Below are 27,316 nucleotides of genomic sequence, written 5' to 3'. Positions count from 1 at the left end.
CTAATTTGTCTAATGTGCTAAAGTCAATCAGTGCATTCCTGTATATCTTGCTTTTATCTGAGCTTTTCAATTTGTATCTTTGTTTACTTATTTTCTTGATTTTGCTTTTTTTTTTCCATATGATAGTCGAAATCCTTAGAATCTTACAGACTTGTGTAGAGTCACAACAGGGAACTGAAGCATATATGACTTGAAAAGAAAAAATCAGATAAAGTAGGGAAGGACGTATAAAAACAGGTATTTTTGTTGAGCCTAAACAGAAATATCCAGGAATGTCTAGTTTAGTATCATTTATTGCACAGTTGTTTTCTAGTACCGACTAAAATAGTAAGACTTTCCCTGGAGTGTTTGTTTACTTGGAGTTTTCTAAGCATGCATGCCCTCATTTGTTAATAGCTGATAATTGGTCACCTTGTGATGTGCATGGGGATAAATATTATTTCTATTTACTACAGTTAACCAAGGCTTGGAGCAGTGAGATTGCCAAGATAATAGTTTATTAAAGTGGGGAAATAAGACCTAGAAGCTGAGTAACTATTTCATCAGTGCTCTTCCTACTACCCCATTGCTCCTGTCTTACTGTGTTCTGTACAAAGCACCAAAGGCCTCGGACTTGCGTAGAAGGTGAGTGGAATAAAAACCTTGAAGCTAATTTCCTTCTTTCTATTTATTTGCTTGGGATTAATCGGTGAACAAAACAAAGTCCCCTGTATGTGAAATTTATAGCATAGCAGAGGAAGACAGAAACTGAATAATAAAAATAACAAATAAATGAAGTAGTGGACAAGTGAGTTAATAAACATATAAGTACATAAGTTTGTTAAAAGATAATAAGTTCTATAGAAACAAAGACAATCAAAGCCTAGGGGATTGGAGGTGTTGGGGTGGCGGTGTGAGAGAGATTGCCCTTGTTAAAGTTTTCTTCTCCTTTTGTTTAGGGAAAGTGTGTCAAGCTCTTCCTTCCTCATTACAATATACATAATAAGTACAACAATTTAAAGATAAATTATATAAATATAATTTACATATGTGGCTATGCATATATGTGTATATGTGTGTATTTATAGTCAAACATGTTTGATACTCATTATATACAGATTGTGCATTTGTGAATTTACCTTCTTGCTAAAATTTATTTGTAACCCCAAATAGATACTCATTGGGCAATTACAGACATGCGCATATGCAGAGCAGCAAAAAATTCGAGTCACTCAACATGCATATGAAAGGTTGAGGTTGAACAAGATGACACTGCCTTCTTATTTCAGCTCTCATACTATAAACAAGTGTCCTTTTGATGGTAGTATGGTTAGTGCCATGTTTTTCCCAACTTTGTCCTTTTGGTTGGTGGTTTTTCCTGTTTAAAATGACCTTCCACGCATAGTAATGAAGTTTTGTGAAGTACTCCTAAATGCAAGAGGACATAATATGCCTTGTGGAGAAAACAGGAGTGTTCGGTTAGCTTCATTCAGGCATGAGTTATAGTGACATTGGATGTGAGTGCAACGTTAATGAATGAACAATATATATTAAATAAGATATCTTTAAATATAAACACACTTATAACAAGGTTACATATTTATAAGTTGATAAAAATGTGATCAGAGGCTCGCAGGAACCAATCCTGTGCTTCCCCTAGAGCAAATGATTTAGTATTTGCTAATGCAGCTTTTACGGTGACTTCTTAGAACCTAACTACTGGGAATAACCAGAAGAAACTAGGTAAGGTTAAAAGCATTTAATATATATTAAAATTACATTTTTAATTACAAATAATTTTCATACCATGTTTCCCTAAAAATAAGACCTAGCCGGACAATCAGCTCTAATGCGTCTTTTGGAGCAAAAATTAATATAAGACCCAGTCTTATTTTACTATTACATAAGACTGGGTCTTAATATAATATAATATGATATGAAATAATATAATATAATATTAATTTTTGCTCCAAAAGACGCATAAGAGCTGATTGTCCAGTTAGGTCTTATTTTCGGGGAAACATGGTAAGATTATTTCCCCTAGTTCTTATATTTGGTAGTTACATATTTATGCTTAGTATTATTCTATGTAAGAACTTAAACAAACTGTTCTTAAGTGATTCTGATTGAGATTTCTCAATCTGATCCTGTTTGATGAGAAATTATTTTGGAATCCCTTGAGTATGTTATAGTATTTAAGATTTTGCCAATTGGCATGTAGTTTATTTCAATATGTTATTTATAACATTATGCTTATTTCTGCATTTTCCTTCCTGATTTCTCTCCATGCTTTAGTCTGGATAATTTCTATTGACCTACCTTCCAGTTTACTAGTCTTCTCTTATGCTGTATCTAAACTACTGTTAAACTTATTTATTGAGTTCATAATTTCAGTTTCTATATTTTTCTTTTTTAAAATTTCCATTAGATTCTTTTCTATAGATTCTAGTTCTGTTTTAATAGATTTTGTAATGAGTCTTTGAATATGCAAAATTAAACTCAGAACTATGGAGTATAAAGTTAAGTTACTTTCTCTAATACAGTGAGGTGGCCTGGAAACAGAGAAGTAGAGACATGAGGAGATAATCTTGAGGGTAAGAATGTGCGCTGAGGAATATGGTGAAAGTCTGGAGCCTGAACAGAAAGGTGACCAGTGAGGAATGCTGTGTTATAATACCACCCTTCCCTCATTCATTCACAAACACACACACATACCTTACCTGATACCTTCAGATAAGACTGCTGCTCACACATGCCCTTGTGAATTACTTTGACGGAAATCAAGGGGGAAAAACAGCTACGATTCACATCTAAAGCAACGTTAATGAGATTGAAACAACTGAAGAACATGAAATGCAGGTGAGATTCAGTCCAGCAGGACCAGGAGCTCAGAACCAGGCATTACCATGAAAACCTAAGCCCTCAAGAATTCACAGAAATCTTACACACGGCTTTGGACTTCCTTTGCAATATGGGCTAAGGCTCACTAAGCTGATATCAGAATTACAAGTAATTGAAGCAAAGGGTGGGTTTGTAGGAGTTTGTCCAGAAAAACTGTAAGAAGGAGTATTGTATGCTCCAAAGATGGATCCATTAATAACAAAAATACCTTGAGGGAAGACACAAAGGTAGGTTGGGTAACAAGACTGGTGGTGTCTAAAAGTTAAAGCAGCAGAGCGTCTTGAGGAGAAGGGGTTAGTGAATAACATCACATAGAGTTATCAAATAAGATAAAACTGCATGCATATTTTCTTTTGGTCACTTAAATCACATGTAGCTTTACCAAGAGCAATTTGAGCAAACAGCTATAGTGCTAAAAGTCAGAAAGTAGTGGGCTGAAGCATGCATTGCAAATAACAAATAAATGCAGTAAGCGTGCATTCCTTTTCCAAGAAGCTTTGCAGTAAAGTAAGGCGAAAAAGAGAGTCATAGATGGAGGAAAGCTGTGACGTGCTCTCATCAAATGTGCTGATGAGAAAGGGCTAGAAGAGGGGGAGAACTTAAACTTAGAACAATCCTTTTTAACTGTGTGTGTGTGTGTGTGTGTGTGTGTGTGTGTGTGACATATTCTTTGATTACCTAGTGAAATTTCTTCACTTTCAGAAAAATATGTATTACATGTACTTACCAAAGTTTGCATGTCATTTGAGGGAATTATGGTGTCCTAAAAAGCTAATTGTTTCTAGGTTAAGAGCCGTTGCAACAAAGAGAGAGGAAATGAAGGATAGACCAAGGTCCTTAAGACAGAGGGAGGGACTGGGATCAAGAACGGGGGTGAGGCCTGCTGTCTTGGAATTGAAGGAGGGGTTACCATGATTATTTCTTATAACCTTAAGAACTCTGGGAGACAGTGAAGAGATGGTCCTTACCATACGTACATTGACTTTCTGGGTAGTTCAGCAAGATTCTAAATCTACTCTATAAGGTAGCGGGATGAAGAGTTGATTTGGACTTTCTTCCAACGATAAGAGCATAGGGTTAGGAATTTCCCAAGCCTGCATTTCTCAGGTTACTACTCCAATCAGAGAGAGTCAGTGCTTTCCATGTGCTTCAAGGGCAGTCTGCCTCAGCTTCTATTGTGTCGTTATCATCATGTTTGATCTTTCCAAACTGTTTATTTATTTATATCCTGGCCTCATGCAAATAGAGAGGCAGATGGGGTAACATTGCCACATTTTATTGTAATCATTTGCATTTATTTGGCACACCGTTGACAGCAGAGATCTATGTCATTTTTTTTTTTTTTCCCTCAGTGGCTGCATGTGTACCAAACAAATGAGTTAAAATTATTTTTTTTAATTGCAATATAGTGAACACAATGAGAAATCTGTCACGTATATAAATGATTTCTAGGAAGCTCAGCACGACAAAATCTGTGTAACCATCATCAGTTGAAACGTAATGCTTACTCTTGAGTGTAACCCATATGAAAATGGGAACAAGATTATAGACGGGTTAATTCCCTGAATCTAAATTCGAACTTTTGTAGGTATGATTTGTATTAATTAATAAAAGTGATAATGATAAAAACTACCATCTTAAGTGCCAACCCTGTGGCAAATGACACTTATGTACATATAATACACACATTTCTTGATCTATCTAAACATACCTACCTACATATATATCATCTCTGTCTCTCTCTCTATATATATATTCTTCTTAATAACTATGAAAGGCAGGCATTATTTTCATTTTTTTTCGAGGATAGAAAACTGAGGCTGTAAGAAATATGTAACTTCTTTAGAGGCATAGAGCTTGAGAGTGGCAGAGCAGTAATGGACCAAACCCCTGATCTTCCTTGCAGATTTTATTTCCATTACTTTCCTAAAACATGCTAAAGGAGCAAGATGTCTTCTCTGATTGGTGCCTGAATCAGAGAAAAGTATTGTCACTCTAGAGTAATATCTCTCATATCAATTTTCTAGTATGTTCTCAGAGAATTACAAAAGCCTGAGTCAGCGTGCCATTCTCCTTGAATACCACAGACCCACTTTCCTTAGGACGTATGATATATGATACATTTTTATATGATTATTGTCAAGTTGTTAGGTTAAGAGACCCATCCCAATTAAAATGTTACATAAAAACAGTCATAGATTCTCTTGATTATCTGATTCTACCAAAAGTGTGAAGGGTCTGGGATTCTATTCTCCTTGCAAGCTAACGAGTTAGCCTGTGGCAGTTTTATGGAGGCTGGCAGAAGACACGAGACTCTTAGGTCAGAGACAAAGAACTTTATTCTCACGGCACAGTGAGCAGCACGATATTGGCATGTCTGCATCCGTTTTCATCGTCTCCTAGTTCTATGGATGCAATGGGATGAAGCCAGATAGATGCCTGGACATGTGGTATGAGTTACAGGTGACTCAGAGAGGATCCCTGAGTTTAGGGAACTTGCATCTTCATAATGGGCAGGAAGCTTAATGAGCCCTTTGCCCCAGAGGAGAATACAGCTCTGTCTCTCAAGACTGCAAGAAAACCTGTCTTCTGCTCCAAAGGAAGATGCTGTATCTTCCAAGCCTGTTTGTTAGACAAACATATTTGAAAAGATAATATGGAACAAGGGGTGGTTAGTGACTCAACAAAAAGGACAGTCAATGCCTCACTTCACAAGACTTGTGACAAAGCTGTGGAGAACTGTCCTCTCATAGGCTCCAAAAATGTATTTTTATTTGCAAACATTGGCCATTTTGCTGGGAACTTTTTCCATTTTTAATTGCTCAGTTGACTATGCCACTTAATCAGCATCCTTGCTTAGAAACTCCATTTTGATGTTATTATGCTGCGGGTATGATTTTCGTATGAATCATAAATGATGGTATGATAGGTCACCACCTTACAGGAGGAGTGACTCTTATTTCTCTTAAATTACATGTAATTATTCTTGGGAAACAGTATTGAAAGACTCATTTTACATTGGCATGCCACTTAATTACACATCAGTAGTGGCATGAAAAATTCCAAATATTCTATAAAACGCCTCTAAAAAATTAGATAAATAACGCTCAAGGCATTTCTCCAGTTATGACCAGAATCAAGAGTTTGTGGATCAGTTTCTTATTCATCAACTCAGGTTGCTGTTAACTCAAACCGAGGAACCAGGCTTTGCTAAAGCTTCTAATTTCTCACGTGGGAAAGTTGGGGGCACCCCAGGGGCCTGGGTCTTTCTGTGCCAGGCCCTCTTCAGATGCAGCTCCTGAAGCCCATTTCTTCCTGAAGGGAGATTTCTTCCCCTCTTGCTTCCTGTGGGCTCTTCCATTCCATCCCCTGGCTTTTCTTTTTTTTTTTTTTACATTTAATGCAAGCCTAATTGCAAAATGTAAAGCAATCTCCTTCACTCCCCTCTTCCTACCATGTTTCTACGAAAATGAAACCTAGCCGGACAATCAGCTCTCATGCATCTTTTGGAAAAAAAAAATTAATATAAGACCCGGTCTTATTTTACTATAAGACCGGGTATAATATAATATAATATAATATAATATAATATAATATAATATAATATAATATAACATAATATAGACCCAGTTTTATATTAATTTTTGCTCCAAAAGACACATTAGAGCTGATTGCCCAGCTAGGTCTTATTTTCGGGGAAACACGGTAGCTACTTTGGAAAACAAATACAGAGATGCTTTCGTATTGGAGGATTTTAATGATAATCACTGTGGAGAACTCATAGGAACTTAGCAAAGGTGTGCCTCGCAACCACATAGGGTACTTTCGATAACTTCTATCGAAACTAAATCACTTTTATCTGTATTTCCAAAACATGTCTTATCTCCCTTTATAAATCTTGACCAGGACAACTGTCTTACTGGAGTTGACTCTACTTATCGGTAAACCAGTTAACATGAAAACTCCTGGAGCACAGTGTCCCTCAGGTGGCCCAGGTGACAAGGCCACAATTTCCTGCTGAAAGAAATGAAAACCCCCACACTCTGACCTTTGTATGTGTAGGGAGGCAGAATCCAGTTTTGCAGATGAGCAAATATAGGTGAGAAAGTCAGAGCAGGGAGCTGAGGGTCTCTGTGTGCCTGCAGGTGTGGAGGACTAATCTTTGAAAGCAAAATAGCACTAAGGCCTAAAAATGAGAGCATTCATCTTTTAACAGTTTTGAAACTATACTGAGGATGGAAACAGAGATCTGAGCCAAAGTAATATCACTCTTGAATATTGGGCTGGTGGCAAACCACGAGACAGGCGTTCAAGCAAAACTAGGATTTAGGTTGATAGAGTGCGGAGAAACTATACAGGTGAAAAAGATGGCAGAATATTAGGCCGAGGTCAGTAGCAACAATTACAGGGCATTAATTTTTCTCTGAAAGGCAAGTGGCATAATTAGGCTAACTACTGAGTCTGAGTTTTTCAACTTTTATTTGATTTAAAAGTGTGACCCAGGTGTCAGCTTCAGCTGTACTCTAGTTTCTTCATACCAGTGTATCAGTCAGCTCGGGCTGCCATAACAAAAGAGACTGGGTGCTTAACCAACAGAAACTTAATTTCCCATAGTTCTGGAGGCTGGAATTCCAAGATTAAAGTGTTGGCCAATTCAGTTCATGAGAGAGAGAGAAAGAGAGAGAGGAGAGAGAGAGAGAGAGAGAGAGAGAGAGAGAGAGAGAGAGAGAGAGAGAGAGAGAGAGAGAGAGAGAGAGAGAGAGAGAGAGAGACACCACGGAGCATTTATGGAGCATTAATTCCATCATGAGGGCTCCACCCTCATGACCTCGTTTAAACCTAATTATTTCCAAAAGGCCCCATTTCCAAATACCATCACAGTGGGGTTAGGGGTTCCATATCTGAATTTGGGTGGGGGCACAATTCAATCCACAGCATTCTACCCCTGGCCTTCCAAAATTCATGTCCTTCTCCCATGCAAAAGACATTGATTCCCATCTCAAGACCACCCAGTCTTAACTCATTCCAGCATTAACTCTAGAATCTAAAGTCCGGAGTCTTGTCTGCATATCCTCTCAATCAGATCTGAGTGAGACCTGAGGCACAATTCTTCTCTAGCTGCAAATCTGAAACTAGACAAGTTGTGCACTTCCAAAATCCAGTGGTGGCACTGGCATACAATAGACATCCCCATTCCAAAAGGGAGACATAGGTGAGAAGGAAAGGGTATAGAGTCCCACGGAAGTCCAAACCTAGCTGGCCAAACTCCATCACATCAATTTACACTCAAGTGTCATCCTTGTTGGTTTGATGCTCCGCCTTCTGGACCCACTGGGGTCCATGGCAACAAACAAGATTGATTTACTCACCCTCCCCACCTTCCGTGGAAATGTGGGGCCCACTCTAAGGTCTTTGTCAATTTCTCAGGCTTAGGATCTCCCAGTTTCCTCTACCTCTCACCTCTTCCCTCAGGGGTGCCGACTTTGGTGTGCACTTACACACATTCCCAGAGGACACTCAGCTCTTTCTGAAGTCACCCTGACAAACTGACTCTTGCCCATAACTGTTCCCAGCATGTTGAACTTTATGGAAGATTTTCGGAAGGGTTTTACAAGAGATGCAAAACCACTAAATTGAACACTAGTCATCTTATTGTTACACCTTATTGTTACATCTCAGGAGGGTTTCCACTGGCTTATTTCTGGCACCCTGGCATTGTGCCCGCCTCCACCCATCGTCCCTCCTACCTGCCCTTTATCTTCCCTTCTCCCCCTGCCTCTCCAGAACGAAGCAAAGCTCTCTCCTCGTGACCCATGATCTCAGCATCCACCCTCTACCTCCCCTGGCTCGTCACATTATTTTCTCAGAAACATTTCCTGCCTGGAAAGAACTATGACGTGTTAAGATATATACGCAATGTTTTGACGGATCACATGTGTTTCTTTTATAAAATATGAAAAACAGGGAAAAGCACAAAGAATAAATATCATCTCTTAGCTTACCCTTCCCGGGTAGATTAAAACATTTTAACCTGCCAGAATATTTCTTTCTTTTCTCCTATAATTTATTTTACACATTTGTATATGCAGATATAACAAAATGGAATAATATTTAGCAAATTAATTGATCATTTGTTGCATCCACTTACATTTAACAGATATTTTTCAATGCCATTAAATGTCTATGGCATTATTTATAATGGCTACTTTGTATTGAACTGTAAGAATAGAGTGTAGTTCATTGGTCCTCTACCATTTTCACATGCACGCTCATTTCTAAATTCTGGTACTGTGAACAACAGTTGAAAACACATGCTTCACACATACCCACAATGGTTTTAAAAGATACATTCCTAGAAGTGAGATCGCTCCATGAAAAGATGTTTGTTGCTGCTTTGGATAGTGTTGGTAAAGCCTTTTCAGGCAGCCCAGCTAGAGAGAGCCCACCTTCCAGATGCACCATGTTCCCTAGCAGAACGGGCTCCAAGGGGGCTCCAAGGGGGTTCACAGGGGGCCCAACAGGGTGAACCTGAGCCAAGAGTTACCCACTGTGGTAATAAAGAGGTTAGAAGTTCAAAGTGAATCATGAGTTTTGATTACCTAGGGCCAGGGACAAGGCACTTTTTCATGCACGTCTGCTACTCCCAATGTGTATGAATTCTCATAGACATAGATTGCTTCTCCCACCCATTTCCAAATGCGCGCGCGCACACACACGCACAGTTTCACATCGGACACTACAGTGCCCACAGAAGATGTCGTTGCTTTCAAACAGTTTGAAGAACGCTTAGCTTAAATTTAAATTTTATTTTAAAATACCACTTGCTCTCTAAACCTTTTTCAAGTGTGCAAAAATCACCCTGTCTTCCAGAGACAACTTAACAGCACATTAATACATAGAATGTAGAGAGGTGTTTGTGTGAAGTGTTACTAGACAATTGTGATCATTGCAGCATCTGTAAGTGTCCTCTCGGATGAGTCAAATATTTCCTGTTGTGTCAAGTGCCTTGTAGTCACATTACATCCTGCCTCCCATTAAAGCACCACTTAGTACAGTGGGGTGCAATTAAGCCTTGGTGATCTGAAAGGTAGCTCACTTCCAAAGTGCTTCATTCACTCCTCTGCGTTAATAATAATCGATGGTTTCCCCATGTTATGTTATCCTGTGTTACTCAGTATTAAGAAAATATTTCAGGTCTAGAATGGGATAGAAATTATTATATTTTATTAGCATATTTCCAATTCAACTTTCCTAACAAACATAGCCTTCATATTTCATAATCTTTTCGAAAGGCTAATATAACAATATCACCCTTCTGTAATATATTCTGGATCTTCTCCTGAATGTATTTTATTCTTGTGTTTTGTCTTTTAGCTTGAGTAATAAATTCATACAGAAGCAGCTATGTCTACCGTAAGAAGAGCCCGAATATATTGTTGATGCTCAGACATATTAAATAATGATTATAACAATAAAAATTTAGTCCCATGGAAACATTATTAAATTTTCCTTTATCTTAGATTACATGTCATCTTCCTGGTAATATGTGATAGCTGGGTGATTTATGTGTTCTCAGAATTTAAAAATATTTCACTATCTGACTTGATAGCCTTTTTTGTGTGTGTGTTAGTTTTTCAGTACTTTCTAAATCTACAGATATGATTTCTTCAAATTTTCTACCTAAAGACTGATATTAAATGCTTTTCAATATCTTAGCCATTTTCTACTTATTATGAATTTTATGTGCCTCTTGGTTTATTAGGTCTTTTTTTTCTCAATTATCTTTTCCTCTATACAGAGAGTGAAATTCCATCTTGTTGCTTTATTCTCATGGCCAGTATTTTATGCTGCTTTATCTTTTCCCCTTTACATTTAAATTAATGCTACATGTTCTTGCTTTTCTCTTTACTTATATTTATTTCTAGGATCGTAAGTCACAGTTTTCAGTTTAGTTTTCTTGAATTTCTATCAACCGTCTCTTTTTGCTTTGTAATAGAAATGGTATGTACTTCTTTTTAAAGTCTTACATTTATGATGTAATTTAAGATACTTCAGTATTTCCCAAACTTTGGTCTTTGATATAACCTGTCCATGGATGACCCAACTCTCTGATACTTCTCCTTTATAGTTACTGGTACAAAGTAGAACATTCTTCAGCGATGCAAGAGGTAACCTGTGCGTTAACAAGACAATAGGCCCTAAATGGAGGTGTCTATGTTGAGTCCCACGTTACCAAAGTGAGACTTAATTACAGTTCAGCTCTCTCGAAAGTGGAATCTTAAACTAGTCAAGGAGGAAGGGCCTGATCAGACTAGTCCGGCCATCTGCCTGAGACGTAGAACAATCCCCTAAAGGAAATAATGTTGCAAAAACCAACCCCCTTTTTTGCCTAGTATAACTTCTGCCTATAAAAGTCTTTCGCTTTGTGCAGATTCTCAGAGTTCCTTTCTTTCTGTCTGCTAGATGGGATGCTGCCCAATTTGAAGCCAGTTTTGCTCAAATGAACTCTTGAAATGTTTAATACACCTCCCTTTATCTTGTAACACCTGATGCCCTCTATTTCCCCTTGTCTAGTCGGAATCCAACAGCCTATTGTGGAGTGGGCAGAACGCGTTCCCAGGATTTCTGGCTCAGCCCGTGCAGGGGTTCACCCCCACCTCTGCATGTGTGTCTGCAGCAGTTCTGAGGGGCTGTCTAAGAACTTTCTGCTTCAAGTGTGGGTCCTGCCCAGCACACTGGCATCACCTGGAAACCTGATAGAAATGCAGACTCTCTGTTGCCAACCCTACCCGATCTCTCGGAATCTCTATTTTACTAGGTCCCCAGGAGATGCCTGGACATTCAAGTTCGAGAAGCCCCTCCCAGGGTTTACTCAGATTCCTTCGGGCGATCTCTGTGGGGAAATAAAGGAATCCTTTCCTCACCCGGGGTCTGAATACGGACCACAGCTCACATGGCTGGATATTAAAACCAATATTTGGCTAAAACCATGGTTGAGGCCGAATATCAACATTATAGAATGTGTGTGATACAAGAAGAGGTTTGACCGTTTACCAAAATTAAAAATATACATGTTAATATTAATTATTTACATTTAAAGATTCAAATTTTTATGCTTTGACATTCTAATTGAGGAACAATAATTTTTCAGTACTGCCAGCTTTTAGATTGTTCCCGCGGAAACTCTGCTACACCTTAGTATACTAAATACATACTTCCTTCCACTGATGCGACTGGAGATATAGGATACAAATCTTAAAGAACTCACAACCTAAACAAACTGAACATCTAAAAATATTAATAAAGTTTTTTAAGGTTATTTGCTTTAATGCTATGAATGCTAATATAGAAATCATTCTTCAAAGATTAGAATCATATCTATGCTTTGTTATTCTGCATTATATTATTTAAATTTTCATAAACACCCTTGACTCAAAAGGTACATAATATTCACCCCAGGGTTATCTAACACATTCTCTTCATATCTTTGCTGTCTTCTTAACTACTCTTTTAACTTTTTGAAATAAAAATCACGGTTTCACTTAAAATGAAGAGCTTTCTAAGTGCTCATGAATTATCATGCCACTTCACTCTGACAACAAATTCTACACAATTATATCTCAATGACTGATGGAATTTCAACATATAAAAATGTAGAGATTTAGCATAGAGGATATCTTGAAGATTTTCCTATATATGAAATTAAATATTCATTGGTTAACGAAAATCTGAAAAAACATGCTTTGTACTCCTCATGGCTTAATTACTGAGTGTGTAAAATGGTAACCTCTTGTAATCACACCAATCACGCACAATCTCTGGGTTACCAGAAACGATACTGAAGTACGCATTTGGCTTAAGAGGAAATCATGGAGTCAGTTTTGCCTGAAGCCAAACTTCAGTGTTCTGTCTATTCATTATAGAAGGCAGAGTTTTATATTCTGCCTAGTGGAGGAGTTATCAGCCCCACAAATGGTTGTTATTTTTATCTCAAGTGAATTATTTTGTATATATTTTTTTCTCATATGTTTTAGTTTTTTTAATGTATCAAATCTTGTTCACTTTGATTTTAAAAAGATGGAATTGAAAATATTTTCCTCAAATAAACTATGTATATATAACAAAAATTTAACAGAAAATATTGATAGGAACAGATACTACACTTGAGGGGAGAGATAGTAGAAGAGAGTAAAGGGGTTCAAATGTAGGGTGATGGGGAGAGAATTGACTTGGGCTGGTGAACACACAAGGCCATATATAGATGATGTTTTATAGAATTGTATACTTGAAACCTATATTATTTTACTAACCAATGTTACCTCAATAAATTTAATAAAAATTAAAAACATATTTCCTCTTCTACTTTTGTTAAGTAATATAAACACACACGAGAGAAATACTTAACCTCTCATTTAGAACAAAAAGTTTTCAGCCAGTTACAGAACATAGAATGTATGTATATATGTATGAATGTATATATGTATTCATTCATTCATTTATTCATTCATTCATTCATTCATTTAGGGGTACTTTGCATGTTGGCACTGGATGCTTTGAATTTGGTCAGTTTCAATATCTGGTATACTGACATTTTAAAACCTGAAGTTCAATAATTTTTAAAATTTTATTTAATCTTATCTATAACTTCTTAATTATTAAAAAGATTACTTGATTTTTCTACAGTTAAATGTATCATATTTCCTCAAATTTTCATGTACCAATTCTTTCCTACTTTTGATTTCTAGAAACTTCATATTTAAAAACTGTATGAAATTTCTTATATTCCTTGAAAGCTCTACTACTCATCTGAGAAGAATCTATATTTAGAATTTCTGTTGCTATCAGGATTACATCGATGGTCAACTGGACCACCAGAAGGAGACAAGGAACAATGATAGACTTCAAGTTCAATATTTCATAATCATCCCCATGTTAGCTAATTAACTGAATCTCTGAGGGAAAATGTTATATAGATTTCTGTGACAAATAAATAGAGATTCTCTGACTGAGCATTGATTTGACAGAGATTCAACACAAATTCATCTATCTATACAAATTGACAAGTATCTAAAGCAATGTAATCAATTCAATGCTGATAAAGAAGAATGTGGAAATGTCAGAAGGCTTTCAACTACAATGCCAATAGTATTGGCTACCTAATGACCAAGGAGGAAAAGAATTGCATCCATTTTATTATAAATAGAGAGCTTTCCATTGGGGTTGAGATATTGTTAGTAGCAGGCATTGTGAAAGCGTAATGGGAAGCAGAAATTAGTGGATGCTAAACAATAGGAACATTAGATGTTCAACCATAGCCTAGGTATCAGCTAAACTTACAGTTTCGAATATCAAAGAGAAGTAGACAGAAGGATACAGGTGGTATTCCAAGCTTGTGGTGTACGGAGTGTGTATTGAGAATAATGAATGAACTTATTTGAAATTAGCGTATGAAATTTGACAGCATAGGGATGATTATAATATAAATCTATTAGTTGGGGTTTACTCACAGAGGTAAACTATAGAAGTCATTATATATACCAAAAAATGGCCAGTGTGGTATAGAATGAAGAAGATACCGTATTACCGGAGATATTATCAATAGCTTTCACAACTTACCTACTGTAATTTTTTTCATATACATACAGTGACCAAATTAATACTGATCCTTTTTATCACAGTGGCATGAACTTTATTCCAATTTTTACCCAGTCGAACTCAATGGATGAGTTCTTATTTGTTTAGAAAAATATGCTTTATATTTCATAAGGACATATTACATTTTTCCTAATCCATTATTATCATTTTCCCTGGTACAATCCTATGTAATGGAACACAACATTTCCTTACTGTCTTTTTAATAAACATATTTTCAATTGGGTCAGGGCCATAAATATTGCTTTCAGTGCTTTCATTCAGTTAAAAGGGGCCCGTAGATGGCCTGAGTATCCTCACAAATCTTTGTATAAACAAGGCCCAGAGACCCCTCTCCTGTTAAGCGGTGGAGTGTAGCACTACATGGTAGGGTTACTATAAAATTTATTGTCCAAATGGAGACGCTTTTGAACGTGAAAGGGAGTACAATTAATAATTACCCCTGGACAACATGTATAAACCATAACTGTCCAGGGCAAACCAAGATGTATGGTCATCCTATTACATGGAGACAGTACAATGATGTATGGATAGGATCTTTCAAGCCTAGAATGCAACTTGGTTTGGCATTTTTTTCTGAGCTAAAGTATCTTGTGTTGTCTATATGTAAGTTTGCTTTCCTCATAGTTAGGGTGTTACAGGGCTTTGTAGGGAAACAAACTTTTCTCTCCAATTTTGAAAGAAGTATAACTCATCATCTGTCTTAGATGTTTAGGGTACAAGATAATTTGAAGATGGGATATCTTGTAGCATTGGTAGTATCTTCACTTCATGGGCTAATGTTTTCTTGACATTCACGATGAGGTTAAAAGCTTCTCCAGAGATATGGGATAAGAGGTTTTATTCCCCCCAGAATTCATTTTAACACATTCTTAATATGATTGTACTTATCATTAGTTTCTAATTTCAGTGAATTAAGTAATCTTTTAAAATATGTTAAGCTTTATATCGTGACCAAATTAAACATATAAAGGAAAGGTGTAGTCTCCGTTCAGGGGTATACCTATTAAATCAATCTTTACCCAGTTCTTCTATGATTTTATTTACCTTTCGTCTATTGGATCTGTCAAGTCTGAGAGAGCTAGACTAACGTTTCATATTCTATTTTATTCAATACTTTATCGCACTATCAATAGTTTTTATATCTTCAAACTACCATATTGTTGGTATATGATATTGAGGTACTATTGGTGGGTGTGTATATTTAAGTCTGCTTATATCTTCTTCATGAATTGTGGTTTTTATCATTACACTATACCACTCTTCTTTCTTTTTGGTGCTTATATTCCATCTCATCGTGTATTCATTCTTGCTTTCTTTTATTTTCCTAGCATCTCTTTATCCAACCTTCTACTTTCAGTATTTTTTTTTAATTGCTGGATTTTATTTGTGTATACCATTCTAGATACAAACTATCTATATCTATATCTATATCTATATCCATATCCATATCCATATCTATCTATCTATCTATCTATCTATCTATCTATCTATCTATCTATCTATCTATCTAATCTATCTTTCAGTAACAAATGAAGTCTGACATTTCAGAGACTTAAAAAAACAAAGTGTATTTTTGGCTCTCACTAAGTCCAATTACTTTTCCTTTTTTTTTTTTAAATTTCCAACTCAGTTGCTTCTCCGTGATCTCAATAACCCAGGTGGTTTTGATCCTGTGGTTCTGCATCTCAACTTGACATGTCAGTGTTCATTGTGGCAGGAGGAGAGACAGTTGGTGAGCATGTTCCCCATTCAATCACCTGGCTCACAGCCCATTGGCTAGAACTAGCCATGTGACCCACTGAACAGCAAGAGGCCTGAGAATGCAGGCTTCCAGGCACCCAAGAAAACCAGAAGAACCTGATAATGCTGAATACTTTTCATGTCTGTGAAAACGCGTTTCTTGCAAGTAAAGTACAGCTATTTTTTGAAAACATTAAATAGAATTTCTGTCTTCTATAAAAGAATTTCATTCTGTTCCCATTTAGTAAAATGATTGATGTGCTTGATTTCATTTAGCACTTTTGTTCCCTTTTCCTTATTGTTTCTTGTTGATCAAGTTGCCATTTTTCTTTCTTTTTGATCCTTTTGCTTCCCTTTTGTTCCTTTTCATTCCATTAATCTTTACTCTTTCCTTTCTCTCATATAGATATATAATCAGAAACATGTATTTCTGCTAATAGTTGAAAACATGATACCAACTTGTTCTTCCACAGAGTTTTACTTGGCGTATTAGTTTGCTAGGGCTGCTGTCACAAGCTATCACACACTGGGTGGCTTGAACAACAGAGATTTATCATCTCACACATCTGGAGGCTAGGAGTCTGAAATCAAGGTGTTGGCAGAGTCGGTTTCTTCTGAGGTTGTGAGGGAGATTCCACTCCCTTCCTCAGACCTGGTTCTGGCGGTTGCTGAAAATCTTTGGCATTCCTTGCCTTGTAGATTTATCATTTATCTCTCTGACTTCCTCTTCACATGTCCCTCTCCCTGTTTACACGTCTGTGTCAACATTCCCTTTTAATAAGGACAGCCGTTAGTTTGGATTAGGGGCCCACCCTATAAGTATGACCTCATCCTAACCTGTTACATCTGCAACAACACTATTTCTAAAAGTCATATCGTGGGGGGTAGGACTTCAACACATGAGATTTGGGAAAACGCAATTCAACTCAAAACACTTGGTTTCCACATGTTTTATTTCCCTGTTTTTCCCCAACCACACAAATAAACGAAGCTCTTTAGAAACCTTTTCCTTTCCCTCCTCTCAATGACCTGTAATTGATGTATTTGCCTGAAATAGATTAGTGCTTTTTACTGTATATCCTTTATCATTAAGAGTGTTATATTAGTATTTACCTTTTCAGTCTACCCTTATCCATTTAGATTTAATATTTGATGTAAAATATTTGATGCATTTGATGTATTTGTAAAATATTTGATGTAAAATATGCAGAGACATAAGCATGTATATAATGAGCATATGCATAATTATAAGTGCCAAAGTTCTTTGATAGATAGATAGATAGATAGATAGATAGACAGATAGATAGATAGATGATGGGTAGATAGGTAGGTAGATAGATAAATAAATGATTCATAGACAGATGATAGATAGGTAGATAAATAGATAGGTGATAGGTAGGTAGATAGATACATAGACAGGTAGGTAGGCAGATAGATAGACAGACAGACAATAGGTAGATAGATGATTGATAGACAGATGATAGATAAAGACAAAGAAGATGTGGGGTTCTCTCTTTATTGAGATAGGATGGACCATGAGCATATTTCATACCATTAAATATTATTTGAAAGTGTATTTTTAAATACATTATTTCTTTGTTTGCATTTAAGGAAACATATTTAGCGATTTTCCTATTGATGCATACTTATTGTTTCCAAATTTTCATTAGTTAAAATAACATCACGGTTGACATCTTTACATTTTTAAACTTTCTGTTTTCAAATTCTGTTTGCAAGTATAAGAAACCAACCTGAGCTTGCCTAAGGCCACAGTGGGAGGGAGAGTGGTAGAATTTATTGGAAGATTGTGGGGTATCTAACATTCATAAAATTAAAGTTAAAATAATGGCTATCATTTTTTAACCTGTCAAATTGAAATTGCTTTTTCCCCTAAATTATAATATTTAATGTTGGGAAGGATCTGATGAAAGAGACAACCTCAGTCTGTATTGAGGTCGGGGAGAGGTGCTAATAAAACAAGTTTTCTGCAGAGCAAACTGACAATACTTTGAAGGGGATTAAAAATATTCTTTGAGCAAGTAAGTTTATGCTACTAATCTAGTCTATGGAAGTAAACAGATGGACTAAAATCTTTCTGTGTAACAAGTTACAGTCAATTTTGGGGGAGAGTTGTCGGTGTTTGCTTTTGAAAATGTATTTAATTTGTAAGAACAGAAGCAAACAAAAATTGGTGATTTAGGTTTCTATCTCCAAGTCATCCACGGACTTGCAAATCCTTCTGAATACGTTGGTTATGATGGTAGAAACTTGTTCTCCTGATTCTTTCATTTTCCTAGGTCTGCTCAGTAGATGTTTGCAGTCCTATTAGAGTCACAAATTTCTCCGAGGCCAAAAAGTGTTCTCTTTGTTGATTCCTTTTGTTTCATTAGGAAAGGTGTGATTTCATTATAGAGTAACAGCTTTTAGTTCCTATGCTATGGGGTTTCTCACAATAAAATAAATTTGCTTATGTAAAGAAGTTTTATACTTTTCGTATACAGGTTCCTAAGATTCTACTTAGCATCAGTTGACATATTGATTATTAAAGAGAAAACCAGTCAGTATATATTCTCTTGGAAAAAATAAAAAACAAAAATATTTTATGATAAAAATGCAAAAGTTATCATTTGCTGAGTCATTTTATTTTCTGGGCTAAAGATACGAGTAGTCCAGCAAAATTCTAGGTTCTTCTCAACCATGAGATTTTTGACAACTAGCTTAAACATTGAAGTTGGACTTATTACCTGCAAGATAATATATTTGCCTTGTTCGTCTTCTTAAGTTGTTGGAACTATCAGATGAGATAGTTCACGAAAAGATTTTTCTAATTTATAATCTTGTAAAATTTAAGTCGGTCTTATTATTATTATTAATGTATTTTGTACCATTAGGGAGGGAATTACATATTCTTACTGATTTGCGGAAAAGTTTTTAAAACTGATTTTAAGATAAGCTATATCACTTCTATTCAAAAATGACTCAAAAATACGTCACGACTAGGGTGAAAAGAGATCAGGGGGTCAAGAAGAAAATGGAAAATAGAAATTTGGTTCTTGGCTCTGCTCATCAGAAACCATGCTGAAAAGTCAATGAATATGAAAGACACAAAGATGTTGGAAGAATTTTATTTTTGTATATCAGAAGGTGTTCAACGTTCTATCTGTATTTCCAGGGTCACTTTGGGGTCCATATGCATGAATGATGACCTCCCTCCACTCTCCTTAACTCCAACCTCACACAGTATGTCTGTGTAACAGCACTGATTTACTTCTTCCCTACACCTGACTGCTGTCTTTATATGTGGTCTTTCTCTGCCTGTGATTTCCAGATCCCTATTTTCTCCCTGGCAACTTGTATTTAATGATCAAGACTTACTTGAAATTTCATTTTCATAGTGATTTTCCTGTGCAGTCAGGTACTTTCTCAATTCCGCTACTACAGCATTTAAAAAATAATAGTAGCAGGGCTGCTTTCCTATCAGATCTCCAACATTTATTTGTAGTGCTTTCTCCTGCTCCTCTGGCATATTGGAGAGTCTCAGAACTCTCTCCTCTTTTCTATTTTGCCTCTCATTCCTTTTAGTCATTATTCCTCACTAATGCATGTTAAGCAAATGCTGGTTTAATATGAATAAATGAAGGAAAGAGGAAAGCAATGCACTGTAAATGGCAAAAAGACTATCCAATTGTGGGTAAATATATTTGTAATATATTATGTAATTTCTCCATTCAAGGAACATATCAATGCATTTTGCTCAATTTCTTTTCCATTTTTTATCTGACAGAATTCTATTTTTTTTTCTGTTTGTGGAAATTTTCATTAAAATTTCAACATTAAAAGCAAAAAAAAAAATAAACTAAATGTATCAATACTTTGAGGTTAATGTATATTTTGGGCATAGTTTGCAATAAATATTCTTAATTAATTTATCATGTACTTAAGTATCCAGTGAGTGAGTTGTTACTGATGGAAACCATTCGGATGGGAAACTAGGTGAGGCATTGTTTTAAATGATTCAGGATGTGTTCTATTTATTTGCGAAAGATTTATTTGTTTATTTTTGCTTAAAACCTTTAATCAAATAGATGATCCATGCTTTTTGTTGAAAGAAAAAAAAAGATCCAAATTTCTCTTGCCTGTTCTCTGTATAGTCTACAATGAACTCTTGGGCATAATTTAAACGTCCTGATGACATGCTAATTGCATTCTAAAAATAGTTTCCACAATTGAGAATTTTAGTTCTAAAGCTCAAACAACACTCATAAGGGTGGTTTGTTATTTTTTCCAAGCATTGTTGAAAATGATGCTTTTATTTTTCTGAATTAGTCCCATTTTATTCTTGTTGGATGTTTGTCAGCAAGATTCTTCCCGGTCCTTTCAATTTGCGCTGCACACAGACATCACCTGTCACCCTGGTTCTCCCACTCTAGCATAGAAGTTTAACAGGTGCAAAATGTAAGATTTGACAGGCATCTGATAGATAATTATTTGCAGTTATAGACGTTTCTTAATTACAAATCTATTTCTAGACAGTCACAGTGTCGAATAATGAGAATTTAACATCAAATGAACTAGGCTGAAGAATCAGCCTGTCACTTACTGGTCATCCTTGAATCACTCTGAACCTCAGTTTCTTCCTCTGCCCAAGAGGCATTTCACAGAGTTTATTGAATTACAATGATGTTTTCAATAGTGAGGCACTACGGGCTTCAATCTATTTTTATTTTTACCATGCCCATTACAGTAGTATTACCAAGTTGTAGAGTGTCCTCCCTCGCCAAGTCCATTGTTCTACTAATGTACACTTAAAAAAGAAAGAAATCTGGACTCCATAGACTTGAAGACATGCAGTCCAAAACCTCGCATAGTAAGTTCAAATAAAAAGTGACCCATTGGGGAAAACAATGAGAGAATGAGCATGTGCAATATTATACCTACTTCGATGCATAGTCCACAAACATTTATTAAACACTTATCTTTCTGTGTAGAATATTCTGTACTGAGTGATGTGCAGAATACAAGATTTTCTGACCCAGGTAGATTCGTATCTTCTGGAAATGTGCAATTCTATAAGAGACTCCTTCTCCACTGATTATGTGAATCATTGATTCAACAGTGACATTTTCTCACCCAGCTTTTCTCTGACATACCCTTGACTGAGTGCTCAAGTCCAGTGGAATAACCGGAACTTTTACTATATCTAAAATATGCTTTTCACTACAGTTAAACAATTATAAAACAATAATTACAGAAATGTAAACATCAAGATAAAGTGTAATAAATGACTTTCTGGTAAATTTGAGGTAGAGACGTGCTTTGAGGCACTTAGACAATCGGTAACAATTGTTTCTGAACTCCCATATATTTTTCACAATATGAAGAAAAACTATGTACACTTGGTAAAAACATGTTTCTGTTGGAGTTTGACACTGATAAAATCCACACATTACCTTTGTGTGAGTGGTCAAACAATTGAAAAATAAGGCATAAGAATCATATGGGCATAGGAATCATCAGTGTATCAGCTTTACTATTCAAAAGTTGTTGGGAGAATATGGATTACAACTTCAGCCAATTAGTTTCCTACTACTTCCCCTTTTGCACTTTTCTACCCCAAACTGCATGCCTTTCTGGTTCTATTGCAAGTTCCCTATGGGTAAATTCTGCCATTGTAGTCCTACCACAATGGAGAAACAGATATGGGCGTATCCTAAGGACAGGTTGTCAGAGGAGACAGACCTAGAGGGGGCAGAATCAGACAAGGTCTGTTCCACTTAAATTCACTAATTAGTGAAGTGCCCCTGCTCCATTAGAAATCAAATAAAATATGCCTTCTAAAAAACCTAGAGGAGGAGGAGGGTAAACGATTCCTTCTAACATTACTTCACAGGATATGCATTCACAGTCCTCATGTCCTTGAGGCAATAATACGTAAGAGATTTTGTTTGAAAAATGGGGTTATGTTTGATCACCGCTAAGTGTTTAGGATCTTGAGTGGTGCTACGTGGTCTATGGTGATGGTTTTAGGTCCATGGTTCAAAGATAGGCTTCCATATTTTACTGACAAATAAAATTGTGTATTTTAAAGGTGGGAAGACTATACAATGCAACTACACTGTATATACTTTTATAGATAAGTGATTTAAGGGCCATAGAATTTAAGAGGCTTGCTTCAGACATATGGGACGACCTCTGTACTAAACTAAGTCGTGTTAGTCTTCCGAGCCCTAATGCCTACTGCATGCCTGGGCTCAGCTCTATTCGTTGAATGAATGAATGAAGAGGCATGTTTCTAATACCAATTTTGTTATTCCCCTAAGTCTTCTGATATTACGTCACAGTTCCTGTGGGCTAGAAAGGAGAAAGCCAGAGTCTTCTCAGTTCAGACAGACATTTCTCAACGGAATCAAAGTTTTCAGTGTATATTATGATATATGGAAAAATATTATTTTAAGCAGCTGTAGTTACTAATCAAGGATACGTGAAATGTAATTTTCCAACTTTTACTGAATTCATTATGATCTTCCTTCCTTCTTTCCTTCCTTCCTTCCTTCCTTCCTTCCTTCCTTCCTTCCTTCCTTCCTTCCTTCCTTCCTTCCCTCCCCCCCTGAAAACAATGTATGGGCCTTTTGGATAAAACGTGAATGTATTTGCCAGAAAGGATGATCCCGTCCCATTTCTGCTGGAACCAGTGCACGGCCTCCTCTTTGCAGACTCTGTGTTTGGCCCCAGGGCAGCCTTCCCTGTGTTTCGTATCTGCGGTGCTGAAACCTGGCCTACCCAGCAGCACACAGAAGCCGAGGCTGTCGATACCAATGCTTGGGTCATATCTGATCCCCAGATCGATGTGTTCCTGGATCCCCAGACCAAAGTTTCCAGTATCCGAGAAGTTAGTTTTTCGTAACTCGTACTCTTGCACCTTTAGAACTTTCTCCAAGATCTCTTCTGTCGTGGCCCCACGGACTGTGCAGTGGACGGCGATCCTTTCATTTCTCCTGATGCCAAAGGATCTGACGGTGTGTCTAGCTTTGGAGAACACAGGGGTCTGGCCCGGGAGCTGCTCTGGGCCCTTGGCTGCCCGGGTCAGCCTGTCTCCACTCTCCCCCACACAGATGTGGAGGCAGAGCTGGCGGACGCTGACTCTGGAGACAACACGAACCCGACCCTGTGTATTGTGTTTACACGAACAAGTAGAAGGAAGCACCGCAAACCTAGTAAGCAGTAGAAGAACTCATCGCAGCACAGGAGGCCCTTAGTCACCCTGAGCTGTTGTGAGAGCTAGAGGTACCCGAATGGGGGCCTGACATACAAATGTGCATCACTGAGTGAGGGGGCTGTCATCTGGGGTGAGACTCGTACCCTGCCCTTCAGGAGCTCAGTCGTGAGCATCTACTGCGTCACCAAAGCTTGGGAGAGAACTTGATGTTGACCGGATATTTTACCCAACCCTCCGCTCCCCTGGCCACGAGGACCTGCACTGATTCTATGTCCCCATTTTAATTTAAAAATACTGCTAGGTGGGAGCTTATTTCTTAACACGAGACGTTTTTCAAATGTTCACAAGACTTTACAATGTTTAGCAGGGTTAGAGATTCAGTTGCCAAAACCATGCATTTTATGCTCTAAGGCCAGTCCCCAAATTCCAGCAAAAATACTCTCATTGACTGCCATTGCGCTCAGGGAGCATTTCCCCGCTCGGCAGGGCGCTAGGCCCCTGGCAAGCCCATGCTGGCCTGCACTTGAAGCCAGCGCATAAGCCCCAGCTGTCAACGGTGCTTTCAATCCAGCTGTCAGGCCAGGTGTGGTGGGTGCAGCGTGGGCTCGGATGTTAACGACAGATTAATTAGGGCGCTGGGCGTGCTGTGCGCAGTGGCGTCTGGAGAGCAGTGTGCGCTCCGCTCTCGGCCCGGCCTGCACCGCCGGCTTCAGTCTATTCCTCGGGGGCTGCCTCTCCACTTGCCAACAGGTCTGTACACTCGGCTTCTAAAGCAAACACTCAGCTTATCTGAATGAAAAACAAAGAACCCCGTGCCTAAGTCGCCGGAGCTGGTGCTCTTGACAGAGAAAGCGCAGTGCTTATTTGACAGATCACGAAAAGAAGTGGAGGGGCACTTGCGAGTGGCCTGAGCCGTAGGCACATGGCTCATGCTTCATAACAGGGAGTATTGGGGTGTCCGCAGCTCTGAAGACAATAGGATTTTGCTACATTTAAATGTTTCCTGTAAACGTACTTCATTTGATTTATTTTTTAATATTTTTGCAGGATGACCTTGTTGACAGCCTTGGTGTCCTTCGGAATTGTTCTCCCCTCCGTTCCAGTTGCCTCTGTATCGTCCGTTAGGAGCCTTCTCTCAAGGCAATGGGCACATCCTTCGGCTACAGGGTTTTAAGCTCTGCCTCCACATTGCCAACTGGTGGTGTTCTACTGAGTATCACATTGCTCAGTACCTGGGCACCTATCATCCAAGGACGCAGATGCTTTGATCCCAGCGTATGCGCCACTCTCTGCGGGATGAAAACTGAAAGCGGGAGTGCCAGTGATGTGAACAATACACAACGACTACAATTCATTGAGCACATAGTCTGTGCTGGACTCTAAGGACGTTTTGTTCATAATCTCTTCACCAATCCACTTCACAGGAGAAGTTCAAGTTTAGAGAGGGTAAATCACTTACCCAGACCCATAGAGCTCAGAACGAAGAAAGGAATGCATTTGGAGAAGAAGGATACTGAACCATCATTAGCGACTGACTAGGGAGGAAGGGAGGAAGCCACGAGGAAACAGAGCTAAGATGTGGCAAACCCAGAGGCTTACGGGCACCAGGCCTGCCAGGGGCCAGTAGGAACCGGCACTGGGCAGCCCTCCTATCTTGAATGGAGAGTTGGGCTGGGGAGGATTGAGAAATGCCATGCGAAGGAGTTTGAACTGGACTTTCTTCTCCTCGACAAGAGGGGCTGGTGAAAGACAAAATCAGTTTGGTCTTTCAAAGATAATGGCAGTAGGAGGGTGCACAGAGGTGAGCGTCTGGTAAGAGAAAGGCATTAAGAGATTAAGCAATTTTACGCTGAGGCGTCTGCCTCACCCTGGGCAGACAGCAATGTATGCTCATTGCCCTGCAGCCTGCTCTGGGATGCTGCTCGATTAGCAAATGTCAGACACAGAAGACACCAGTACCTGCCTCTTCCTAGTAATGATAGCTACCACCCGAGTGACGGCTGCCTGGCAGACACTAAGTCCGATAGAAGTATTAACTCATCCAATCCTCACGTCAAGCTTCCGACGTACACACAGCGAAGTGAGGAGACAGGTGGAGAAACCATGGAGCGTGGTTTCCCAATTTGCTGTCTTCACAACAGAATAAAGTGATATTTTAGGTAGATTTTATTTTATTTTAATTTCATTGTGTTTATTAGTGGCTGTAGTTTACCACCCAGGAACATTTCAATGCAAAGTTAGATTTTTCTATCCATCATTGTCAATAACAAGTCATCACCGTTTGCCTGGGAACTCTCCAAAGAGGTGCAGGAGAACTCTGGAGACTGCATATTTTTGGAGACATTGAACGTTTGAGGAATGGCAATTAGATCATATTCTATCGGGATCCCAGGGAAATATTTTATACACTACCTTACAAGTTCTCACCAGACAAATAAATTCTGGATGGTTTGTGCACCACTGTCAAATGGATTTAAAACAGAGTGAAGGGACCCTAAGCAGAGGGCAATGACAGCAATAAAGGTGACAAATCGCAGTGCACTGGGTTAGGGATGGGGCGTACAGTGGCTGCTTTCATTCAAGATGTCTCGGTAATGTTAAAGCTGCAAAAAGCATGAATAAATGAGTCTGTAGTGTTGCAATGTGAAATCTTTTTGCAGATAGCCTGGTCCTTGTTCTAATTCTATGTTGCTATTATTACTTAATTAAAGATTTAAAAATCACATCAATTAGCTTGCATGATATCTCAAATATTTCACGAACTGTCATTGATTGTTTGCTTATTGATATATGATATAGCCAGGACCAGTCAACAGCCAGAATGAACAAATTCTTCATTTTCAAGGTGCAGGAAAAAGAGACATCTAAACAGACTTTAGTCTCAGCCAATCATGTTACTTTTTTTGCAAGAGTGGCATCGCTGGAATCCCCCAGGTAGAGTCATAAGTATTTAAACCTCCAACGTATGTTAATTAGCTTGAGCATAGCTTAAAATAGTCATAACAGACACAGAACAATTAATTTAGAAACAAAAATACATTCATTTTTACCAGAGGTTGACTATACAATAATATTAGTGTGTATATGCAAATTGTCTTATCTATGATTTCATAATTTGTAATGGTATTCAGCTTGACAATGTTTCCACGTGTTAATGACTTCCTTTATGAGTGATAATTGATCTTCATTATCATATTAAATCCTTGATCATATGCCATTAGGTTTGATGTAATAAATGATCTGTGTGATTTTTGGTGTAATGAACTAATTAGACTAATTAAAATCAATATGTGTGCCAATATTATACTTTGAATCCAAATGCTCCTTCTTACTGTGCTGGCTTAAAATCAGCAACTCGGTAAAAAGGATCTAATGCTGATTTATGAGCACTTGAAGAACAGGGGACAGAATAAATTGCTTGTGGTAGTAGAGACAGCATTAGTGAAGTGTAAGATACTAAGTGCATTGTAAGGTCAGCAGGAAGGTTGTACTTACACATGTAGCAATACAGCACCTTACACCTCTTCTTAATATATCAGTGCATCCCAGAAAAACGATTTGGTTTAAATGTCAGTGCGATGACTCTGCACTTGTTCATCAATAACACTGCAAAAATACAAGCATTCCAACTAGGTACTCAGTCTACAATCGAATGAAACTATGCATGTTTAGTTGGAGATATGTTTTTCAACAATTGATTTATTTTCTGTTAGAGTGAAGGAAACACATCCTAAAGCTGAGGTTAAATAAAAATCAATGTGGAACTCTACAACTTTAAATCATCCATTATTTATTCAGCAATCTATGGAATTATAAATGATAATT

The 27,316-nt window shown here is 37.7% G+C and overlaps 1 long non-coding RNA gene and 1 pseudogene across 1 annotated transcript; one reads left to right on the top strand and one right to left on the bottom strand.

Annotated features, from left to right (window-relative positions):
• Positions 1 to 285: 285 nt before the first annotated feature.
• On the top strand, positions 286 to 26,795 carry LOC148757628 (uncharacterized). Its single transcript, XR_016021685.1, has 2 exons — positions 286 to 624; positions 24,539 to 26,795. It is a non-coding gene; the product is annotated as an uncharacterized LOC148757628 (long non-coding RNA).
• On the bottom strand, positions 22,721 to 24,422 carry LOC148757629 (large ribosomal subunit protein uL5 pseudogene; annotated as a pseudogene).
• Positions 26,796 to 27,316: the final 521 nt, after the last annotated feature.

This window comes from Rhinolophus sinicus, chromosome 7, assembly GCF_057876585.1.
Source record: "Rhinolophus sinicus isolate RSI-liver-muscle chromosome 7, RSI-T2T, whole genome shotgun sequence".
Lineage (NCBI taxonomy): Eukaryota > Metazoa > Chordata > Mammalia > Chiroptera > Rhinolophidae > Rhinolophus > Rhinolophus sinicus.
The sequence above is the reverse complement of the archived record's forward strand: the minus strand, read 5'-3'. Positions and strand labels throughout refer to the sequence as shown.